Below are 9,006 nucleotides of genomic sequence, written 5' to 3'. Positions count from 1 at the left end.
TCGTACTTTCGCGTTTCTCGCATAATTCTTGGCCAGATCCTGGGCTCTTTCTGGTTTGGATCACGTAGTAATGTGGTATCACACTGAAGCAGTCAATAAAAGCTGGTTCCGATTAGTATTTTAGAGGATAACACAGGTTACGTCTGGGTTAGTTCTGGTATTTGCAATACTCTGGCTCATACTTTCGCGTTTTTCGCATACTTGTTGGCATGATCCTGGGCTTTTTTTTGGTTTGGATCACGTAGTAATGTGGTATCACACTGAAGCAGTCAATTAAACCTGGTTCCGATTAATATTTTAGAGGATAACGCCGGTTATGTCTGGGGTAGGTCTGGTATTTGCCCTCATCTGGCTCGTACTTTCGCATTTTTCGCATACTTGTTGGCAAGAACCTGGGCTTTTTTTGGTTTGGATCACGTAGTAATGTGGTACCACACAGAAACAGTCAATTATACCTGGTTCCGATTAATATTTTAGAGGATAACGCCGGTTATGTCTGGGTTAGGTCTGGTATTTGCCCTCATCTGGCTCGTACTTTCGCATTTTTCGCATACTTGTTAGCCAGATCCTGGGTTTTTTCTGGTTTGGATCCCGTAGTAATGAGGTTCCACACCGAAACAGTCAATTAAACCTGGTTCCGATTAATATTTTAGAGGATAACGCCGGTTATGTCTGGGTTAGGTCTGGAATTTGCCCTCATCTGGCACGTACTTTCGCATTTTTCGCATACTTGTTGGCACGATCCTGGACTTTTTTTGGTTTGGATCACGCAGTAAAGTGGTGCCACAATGAAACAGTCAATAAAAGCTGGTTCCGAATAGTATTTTAGAGGATAACGCAGGTTACGTCTGGGTTAGTTCTGGTATTTGCAATACTCTGGCTCATACTTTCGCGTTTTTCGCATACTTGTTGGCCAGATCCTGGGTTTTTTCTGGTTTGGATCCCGTAGTAATGAAGTTCCACACCGAAACAGTCAATTAAACCTGGTTGCGATTAATATTCTAGAGGATAACGCCGGTTATGTCTCGGGTAGGTCTGGGATTTGCCATCATCTGGCTCGTATTTTCGTATTTTTCGCATACTTGTTGGCCAGATCCTGGGCTTTTTCTGGTTTGGATCACGCAGTAATGTGGTACCACACTGAAACAGTCAATTAAACCTGGTTCCGATTAATATTTTACAGGATAACGCCGGTTATGTCAGGGTTAGGTCTGGGATTTGCTCTCATCTGGCTCGTACTTTCGTATTTTTCGCAGACTTGTTGGCCAGATCCTGGGCTTTTTCTGGAGTGGATCACGTAGTAATACAGTACCACACCGAAGCAGTCAATTAAAGCCGGTTCCGATTAGTATTTTAGAGGATAACGCTGGTTATGTCTGGGTTAGTTCTGGTATTTGCAATCATCTGTCTCGTACTTTCGCATTTTTCGCATACTTGTTGGCAAGATCCTGGCCTTTTTTTGGTTTGGATCACGTAGTAATGTGGTATCACACTGAAGCAGTCAATAAAAGCCGGTTCCGATTAGTATTTTAGAGGATAACGCTGGTTTCGTCTGTGTTAGTTCTGGTATTTGCAATTATCTGGCTCATACTTTCGAGTTTTTCGCATACTTCTTGGCCAGATCCAGGGTTTTTTCTGGTTTGGATCACGTAGTAATGTGGTACCACAGTTAAACAGTCAATAAAAGCTGGTACCGAATAGTATTTTAGAGGATAACGCAGGTTACGTCTGGGTTAGTTCTGGTATTTACAATACTCTGGCTCATACTTTCGCGTTTTTCGCATACTTGTTGGCCAGATCCTGGGCTTTTTCTGGATTGGATCACGTAGTAATACGGTACCACACCGAAGCAGTCAATTAAAGCCGGTTCCGATTAGTATTTTAGAGGATAACGCTGGTTATGTCTGGGTTAGTTCTGGTATTTGCAATCATCTGTCTCGTACTTTCGCATTTTTCGCATACTTGTTGGCCAGATCCTGGCCTTATTCTGGTCTGGATCACGTAGTAATGCGGTACCACCCAGAAACAGTCAATAGAGGCTGGTTCCGAATAGTATTTTAGAGGATAACGCTGGTTATGTCTTGGTTAGGTCTGGCATTTGCCTCCATCTGGCTCGTACCTTCGCATTTTTCGCTTACTTGTTGGCAAGATCCTGGCCTTTTTTTGGTTTGGATCACGTAGTAATGTGGTACCACACTGAAACTGTCAATAAAAGCTGGTCCCGGTTAGTATTTTAGAGGATAACGCTGGTTACGTCTGGGTTAGTTCTGGGATTTGCCCTCATCTGGGTCGTACCTTCGCATTTTTCGCCTACTTGTTGGCAAGATCCTGGGCTTTTCTGGTTTGGATCACGTAGTATTGCGGTACCACACCGAAACAGTCAATAAACCTGGTTGCGATTAATATTTTAGAGGATAACGCCGGTTATGTCTCGGTTAGGTCTGGGATTTGCCCTCATCTGTCTCGTGCTTTCGTATTTTCCGCATACTTGTTGGCCAGATCCTGGCCTTTTTCTGGCTTGGACCACGTAGTAATGAGGTACCACACTGAAACAGTCAATTGAACCTGGTACCGATTAATATTTTAGAGGATAACGGCGGTTATGTCTGGGTTAGGTCTGGTATTTGCCCTCATCTGGCTCGTACTTTCGCATTTTTCGCATACTTGTTGGCCAGATCCAGGACTTTTTCTGGTTTGGATCACGTAGTAATGCGGAACCACACCGAAACAGTCAATTAAACCTGGTTGCGATTAATATTCAAGAGGATTACGCCGGATATGTCTCGGCTAGGTCTGAGATTTGCCCTCATCTGGCTCGTACTTTCGCATTTTTCGCATACTTGTTAGCAAGATCCTGGCCTTTTTCTGGTTTGGATCCCATAGTAATGTGGTTCCACACCGAAACAGTCAATTAAACCTGGTTGCGATTAATATTTTAGAGGATAACGCCGGTTATGTCTGGGTTAGGTCTGGTATTTGCCCTCATCTGGCTCGTAGTTTCGCATTTTTCGCATACTTGTTGGCCAAATCATCGCCTTTTTCCTGTTTGGCTCACGTAGTAATGTGGTACCACACTGAAACTGTCATTAAAAGCTGGTCCCGGTTAGTATTTTAGAGGATAACGCTGGTTATGTCTGGGTTAGTGCTGGTCTTTGCAACCATCTGGCTCATACTTTCGCGATTTCGCATACTTGTTGGCCAGATCCAGGGTTTTTTCTGGTTTGGATCACGTACTAATATGGTACTACACTGAAACAGTCAATAGAAGCTGGTTCCGATTAGTATTTTAGAGGATAACGCTGGTTATGTCTGGGTTAGGTCTGGGATTTGCCCTCATCTGGCTCGTACATTCGCATTTTTCGCATACATGTTGGCCGATCCTAGCCTTTTTCTGGTTTGGATCACGTAGTAATGCGGTACCACACTGAAACAGTCAATTAAACCTGGCTCCGATTAATATTTTAGGGGATAACGCTGGTTATGTCTGGGTCAGTTCTGGTATTTGCAATCATCTGGCTCATACTTTCGCATTTTTCGCATACTTGTTGGCCAGATCCAGGGCTTTTTCTGGTTTGGATCACGTACTAATATGGTACTACACTGAAACAGTCAATAGAAGCTGGTTCCGATTAGTATTTTAGAGGATAACGCTGGTTATGTCTGGGTTAGTTCTGGTATTTGCCCTCATCTGGCTCGTACTTTCGCATTTTTCGCATACTTGTTGGCAAGATCCTGGGCTTTTTCTGGTGTGGATCACGTAGTATTGCGGTACCACACTGAAACAGTCAATTAAAACTGGTTCAGATTAATATTTTAGAGGATAACGCCTGTTATGTCTGGGTTAGGTCTGGTATTTGCCATCATCTGGCTTGTACTTTTGCATTTTTCGCATACTTGTTGGCCACATCCTGGCCTATTTCTGGTTTGGATCACGTAGTAATGCTGTACCACACCGAAACAGTCAATTAAACCTGGTTGCGATTAATATTTTAGAGGATAACGCCGGTTCTGTCTCGGTTACGTCTAGGATTTGCCCTCATCTGGCTCGTACCTTCGTATTTTCCGCCTACTTGTTGGCAACATCCTGGGCTTTTTCTGGTGTGGATCACGTAGTAATGCGGTACCACACTGAAACAGTCAATTAAACCTGGTTGCGATTAATATTTTAGAGGATAACGCCTATTATGTCTCGGTTAGGTCTGGTATTTGCCCTCATCTGGCTCGTACCTTCGCATTTTTCGCTTACTTGTAGGCCAGATCCTGGCCTTTTTCTGGCTTGGACCACGTAGTAATGAGGTACCCCACTGAAACAGTCAATTAAACCTGGTTACGATTAATATTTTAGAGGATAACGGCGTTTATGTCTCGGTTAGGTCTGGGATTCGCCCTCATCTGGCTCGTGCTTTCGCATTTCTCGCATACTTGTTGGCGAGATCCTGGGCTTTTACTGGATTGGATCACGTAGTAATGCAGTACCACACCGAAGCAGTCAATTAAACCTGGTTCCGATTAATATTTTACAGGATAACGCCGGTTATGTCAGGGTTAGGTCTGGGATTTGCTCTCATCTGGCTCGTACTTTCGCATTTTTCGCATACTTGTTGGCCAGATCCTGGCCTTCTTCTGGTTTGGACCACGTAGTAATGAGGTACCCCACTGAAACAGTCAATTAAACCTGGTTGCGATGAATATTTTGTAGGATAACGCTGGTTATGCTTGGGTTAGTTCTGGTATTTGCAAACATCTCACTCGTACTTTCGCATTTTTCGCATTCTTCTTGGCAAGATCCTGGGCTTATTTTTGTTTGGATCACGTAGTAATGTGGTACCACACTGAAACAGTCAATAAAAGCTGGTTCCGAATAATATTTTAGAGGATAACGCAGGTTACGTCTGGAGTAGTTCTGGTATTTGCAATCATCTGGCTCATACTTTCGCGTTTTTCGCATACTTGTTGGCACGATCCTGGGCTTTTTTTGGTTTCGATCACGTAGTAATGTGGAACCACTCTGAAACAGTCAATAAAAGCTGGTTCCGAATAGTATTTTGGAGGATAACGCAGGTTACGTCTGGGTTAGTTCTGGTATTTGCAATCATCTGGGTCATACTTTCGCGTTTTTCGCATACTTGTTGGCCAGATCCTGGCCTTTTTCTGGCTTGGACCACGTAGTATTGTGGTAACACACTGAAACGGTCAATAAAACCTGGTTCCGAATAGTATTTTAGAGGATAACGCAGGTTACGTCTGGGTTAGTTCTGGTATTTGCAATCATCTGGCTCATACTTTCGCGTTTTTCGCATACTTGTTGGCCAGATCCTGGCCTTTTTCTGGCTTGGACCACGTAGTAATGTGGTATCACACTGAAACAGTCAATTAAACCTGGTTGCGATGAATATTTTGTAGGATAACGCTGGTTATGCTTGGGTTAGTTCTGGTATTTGCAAACATCTGACTCGTACTTTCGCATTTTTCGCATTCTTCTTGGCAAGATCCTGGGCTTATTTTGGTTTGGATCACGTAGTAATGTGGTACCACACTGAAACAGTCAATAAAAGCTGGTTCCGAATAATATTTTAGAGGATAACGCAGGTTACGTCTGGGTTAGTTCTGGTATTTGCAATCATCTGGCTCATACTTTCGCGTTTTTTGCCTACTTGTTGGCACGATCCTGGGCTTTTTTTTGGTTTCGATCACGTAGTAATGTGGAACCACTCTGAAACAGTCAATAAAAGCTGGTTCCGAATAGTATTTTGGAGGATAACGCAGGTTACGTCTGGGTTAGTTCTGGTATTTGCAATCAGCTGGGTCATACTTTCGCGTTTTTCGCATACTTATTGGCCAGATCCTGGGTTTTTTCTGGTTTGGATCCCGTAGTAATGTGGTTCCACACCGGAACAGTCAATTAAACCTGGTTGCGATTAGTATTTTAGATGATAACGCCGGTTATGTCTGGGTTAGGTCTGGAATTTGCTCTCATCTGGCTCGTACTTTCGCATTTTTCGTATACTTGTTGGCCGAATCATCGCCTTTTTCTGGTTTGTCTCACGTAGTAATGCGGTACCACAACGAAATTGTCAACTACACCTGGTTGCGATTAATATTTTAGACGATAACGCCGGTTATGTCTCGGTTAGGTCTGGGATTTGCCCTCATCTGGCTCGTACCTTCGCATTTTTCGCCTACTTGTTGGCAAGATCCTAGGCTTTTTCTGGTTGGGATCACGTAGTAATGTGGTTCCACACCGAAACAGTCAATTAAACCTGGTTGCGATTAATATTTTAGAGGATAACGCCGGTTATGCCTCGGTTAGGTCTGGGATCTGCCCTCATCTGTCTCGTGCTTTCGTATTTCTCGCATACTTGTTGGCAAGATCCTGGCCTTTTTTTGGTTTGGATCACGTAGTAATGTGGTACCACACTGAAACTGACAATAAAAGCTGGTCCCGGTTAGTATTTTAGAGGATAACGCTGGTTATGTCTGGGTTAGGTCTGGTATTTGCCCTCATCTGGCTCGTACTTTCGCATTTTTCGCATACTTGTTGGCCATATCCTGGCCTTACTCTGGTTTGGTTCACGTAGTAATGCGGTACCACAACCAAACAGTCAATTGAACCTGGTTGCGATTAATATTTTAGAGGATAACGCCGGTTATGTCTCGGTTAGGTCTAGGATTTGCCCTCATCTGGCTCGTACTTTCGCATTTCTCGCATAATTCTTGGCCAGATCCTGGGCTCTTTCTGGTTTGGATCACGTAGTAATGTGGCATCACACTGAAGCAGTCAATAAAAGCTGGTTCCGATTAGTATTTTAGAGGATAACGCTGGTTACGTCTGGGTTAGTTCTGGTATTTGCAATTATCTGGTTCATACTTTCGAGTTTTTCGCATACTTCTTGGCCAGATCCAGGGTTTATTCTGGTTTGGATCCCGCATTAATGTGTTTCCACACCGAAACAGTCAATTAAACCTGGTTGCGATTAATATTTTAGAGGATAACGCCGTTTATGTCTGGGTTAGGTCAGGTATTTGCCTTCATCTTGCTCGTGCTTTCGTATTTTTCGCATACTTGTTGGCCAGATCCTGGGTTTTTTCTGGTTTGGATCCCGTAGTAATGAGTTTCCACACCGAAACAGTCAATTATACCTGGTTGCGATTAATATTTTAGAGGATAACGTCGGTTATGTCACGGTTAGGTCTGGGATTTGCCCTCATCTGTCTCGTGCTTTCGTATTTTTCGCATACTTGTTGGCCAGATCCTGGGCTTTTTCTGGTTTGTATCACGTAGTAATGTGGTACCACACTGAAACAGTCAATAGAATCTGGTTCCGAATAGTATTTCAGAGGATAGCGCAGGTTACGTCTGGGTTAGTTCAGGTATTTACAATCATCTGGCTCATACTTTCGCGTTTTTCGCATACTTGTTGGCCAGATCCTAGGTTTTTTCTGGTTTAGATCCCGTAGTAATGAAGTTCCACACCGAAACTGTCAATTAAACCTGGTTGCGATTAATATTTTAGAGGATAACGCCGGTTATGTCTAGGTTAGGTCTGGGATTTGCCCTCATCTGTCTTGTACCTTCGCATTTTTCGCGTACTTGTTGGCCAGATCCTGGCCTTTTTCTGGCTTGGACCACGTAGTAATGAGGTACCACACTGAAACATTCAATTAAACCTGGTTGCGATTATTAGTTTAGAGGATAACGCCGGTTGTGTTTGGGTCAGGTCTGGTATTTGCCCTCATCTGGCTCGTACTTTCGCATTTTTCGCATACATGTTGGCCGACCCTGGCCTTTTTCTGGTCTGGATCACGTAGTGATGCGGTACCACACCGAAACAGTCAATTAAACCTGGTTCCGATTAATACTTTAGAGGATAACGCTGGTTATGTCTGGGTTAGTTCTGGTATTTGCAATCATCTGGCTCATACTTTCGCAATTTTCGCGTACTTGTTGGCCAGATCTTGGGTTTTTTGTGGTTTGGATCCCGTCGTAATGTGGTTCCACACCGAAACAGTTAATTATACCTGGATGCGATTAATATTTTTGAGGATAACGCCGGTTATGTCTCGGTTAGGTCTGGGATTTGCCCTCATCTGTCTCGTGCTTTCGTATTTTTCGCATACTTGTTGGCCAGATCCTGGGCTTTTTCTGGTTTGTATCACGTAGTAATGTGGTACCACACTGAAACAGTCAATAGAATCTGGTTCCGAATAGTATTTCAGAGGATAACGCAGGTTACGTCTGGGTTAGTTCAGGTATTTACAATAATCTGGCTCATACTTTCGCGTTTTTCGCATACTTGTTGGCCAGATCCTAGGTTTTTTCTGGTTTAGATCCCGTAGTAATGAAGTTCCACTCCGAAACAGTCAATTATACCTGGTTGCGATTAATATTTTAGTGGATAACGCCGGTTATGTCTCGGTTAGGTCTGGGATTTGCCGTCATCTGGCTCGTATTTTCGCATTTTTCGCATAATTGTTGGCCAGATCCTGGCCTTTTTCTGGCTTGGACCACGTAGTAATGTGGTAACACACTGAAACAGCCAATTTAACCTGGTTCCGATTAATATTTTAGAGGATAACGCTGGTTATGTCTGGGTTAGTTCTGGTATTTGCAATCATCTCGCTCATACTTTCGCAATTTTCTCGTACTTGTTGGCCAGATCTTGGTTTTTTTGTGGTTTGGATCCCGTAGTAATGAGGTTCCACACCGAAACAGTCAATTAAACCTTGTTGCGATTAATATTTTAGAGGATAACGCCGGTTATGTCTCGGTTAGGTCTGGGATTTGCCCTCATCTGGCTCGTACTTTCGCATTTTTCGCATACTTGTTGGCCAGATCCTGGCCTTTTTCTGGCTTGGACCACGTAGTAATGTGGTATCACACTGAAACAGTCAATTAACCCTGGTTGCGATTAATATTTTAGAGGATATCGCCGGTTATGTCTCGGGTAGGTCTGGGATTTGCCCTCATCTGGCTCGTACTTTCGCATTTTTCGCATACTTGTTGGT

The sequence above is a fragment of the Colletes latitarsis genome, unplaced genomic scaffold (genome assembly GCF_051014445.1).
Source record: "Colletes latitarsis isolate SP2378_abdomen unplaced genomic scaffold, iyColLati1 scaffold0013, whole genome shotgun sequence".
NCBI classification, from domain to species: domain Eukaryota; kingdom Metazoa; phylum Arthropoda; class Insecta; order Hymenoptera; family Colletidae; genus Colletes; species Colletes latitarsis.
The sequence above is the reverse complement of the archived record's forward strand: the minus strand, read 5'-3'. Positions refer to the sequence as shown.